Consider the following 2,392-nt stretch of genomic DNA (forward strand, 5'->3'; position numbering starts at 1 on the left):
CCCGGCCCCCGCCGGCCCCCACCGGCGCGCGGCCAGGACCATGGTGCTGGGGCTCCTGCTGGTCTTCGCCCTCTGCCTGGCGCCCTACCACCTGCTGCTGGCGCCCTGGGTGGCCGGGCAGGAGGGCGCCGCGGACAGCGACGGCGGCGGGTGCCACGCAGCCTCCACCCTCGACGTCCTGCACACCCTCAGCCTGGCGCTGCTGAGCCTCAACAGCTGCCTGGACCCGCTCATCTACTGCTTCTCGGTGCGCCGCTTCCGCCAGGACTGCTGGGCGCTGGGCTGCAGCTCGGGGCCGAGGGCGCCCGGCCCGCACGCGGCCTCCCTAGCCTCCTGCTCCTGAGGCCCGGGCCTCCCCTGCCTGCGTCACCCCAGCCACTCTGCGCGTGGCACACTAGGTGAAGGAAGCCTTCGGAAGGACCTAGATTCCCGTTGGCCGCCTTGCTGTAGAGTCCCGGGCTCGCTGGTTACAAGGGGAATGAAGAGCCTGTTGCCTGAATGTTCCCTAGACGTTGCAATGTTTTTGGATACAGAGAACATGCCCTGATCTGGCTCCGTGTTATCCTGTTATCCCTTCTTCTCATCCTCTACCACCTCCGCCCCTCTCCGTGGGTTCACTCACCTTCTCAGTGGCTGGAACAGAACCAATTTCCTTCCCTTCCAGCCCTTTGCGCCTGACTTTGCCAGGAATGATGGCCCTCTCTCTCCTTCACTAAGTTAATTCCTCTTCATCCTCACCTCCTTCAAAGTAGCTCTTTATGGGGAAGCCCTTCTAGACCAGCAACACACACACGCGCGCGCACACACACACACACACACACACACACACTTGTGGGTTGAATCTGATTGTTCCTTTATAGCTATTTTCACAATTGTAATCAAGCAACTAATTGGGAAATTCATTTTCTTCTTCTTTCTTGCCAGGATGTATTTATGTTGATCCATAAGAAGGTATCACTTTTTGTAGATCCCAAAACGTTGAATATTGACAATTGTATATTCATCCAATTCAACTTAATAAAATCTGCATTTACCTTATTCACGCTGTATCCTCTGTGCTTGCTACTGGGTCTTGAACACAGTAAGACCTCAGTATATAAGATGAATGAATGAAACCTGGGTATTATTAACTTAAAATGCTCAAGGACTCACTCAGACATTACAGATAAGTAGATTTTCCTTAAGTTTTTTCTGGGATTCTCCAAGCTCATATTACCCAGATTTATTCTTGACTGCTTCCTTTTGCTGTTGCTGGATACCTGCAATTCTGCCATCACCTCCACTGTGCCAAGACTCCTGTGCCAACACTTGGTGGTAACCAAGCTGGAGATCCATCCTGCTATTAGCCGGGACGAGGATCCGCCAGAAAGGCTGCCTTCTGCTTCAGCTGAGCTGGGACTCTGTCACTGGGTGCAAGTCCCTGCCAATGTTGCTGGCCACCAGTGCTTTCCTTTTACATGACTTGATGACTCAGAAATTGGTTTCAGTTGGGGAAGGGAACCACTCCCTCTCCTCAGCCACGTTATTGGAGGCCCCACAGCAAGAGTGCTTAGGTCTCTAGGAGTCAGAACTTAGGAGTGAGAGTGGTATGTTCATGTCGCCCAGTCGGCTGGGTCAGGAAGGATCCCCAGTCAGCCACCGGGTCTTACTGACCTTTAGGTCTCATTTCTGAATTTGCTTTCTAATAATAACATTTGATAAGTTACCTTTCACTGGTCCCTTATTCCTTATTTAAGTTTTTTCTTTTCAATGTATTTTATTTTTTAAATATTTATTTATTTATTTAGAGAAACAGCATGGGTGCAGGAGATGGGCAGAGAGGGAGAGGGAGAGAGAGAATCCCAAGCAGGCTCTATGCTGTCAGCACAGAGCCTGACGCAGGGCTCGATCTCATAAACCACAGGATCATGACCTGAGCCAAAATCAAGAGTCAGATGCTTAACTGACTGAACTGCCCGGGGACCACTCTTTTATATTTTAAAAGTAATGCATGTTTGAAAATAAATGTAAAGCAGTACAGAAAAATGTGAAATACAAAGTAAAGGTCTGTAGTGGTAGCCACCGTTCACTTTTTCTTGTGTGTATCTTTCTAGATGTTTTCTATTCCAGTACAAATAGTTAATAGTCTTCAAAACCCACAAATGGGATAGGATTACAAGGCTCTTCTGCAATTTCTTTTCTCATTTAATGATCTTGTACATCTCTGTATATCTTTTCATCATAATTACATCTTGTACATCTACCTCATTATTTTTGATAGATGCAGAGTACTTATTTTACTCAATTGGTCCACTATTGATGGACATTCGTTTTCCTTGTTTACTGTGATAAAGGAGGCAATGAATGTCCTTGTTCACAAATCTTGGCATACTTGTAAAAATCTGTAGAATAA

The sequence above is a fragment of the Suricata suricatta genome, chromosome 8 (assembly GCF_006229205.1).
Source record: "Suricata suricatta isolate VVHF042 chromosome 8, meerkat_22Aug2017_6uvM2_HiC, whole genome shotgun sequence".
In the NCBI taxonomy this organism is placed as follows: domain Eukaryota; kingdom Metazoa; phylum Chordata; class Mammalia; order Carnivora; family Herpestidae; genus Suricata; species Suricata suricatta.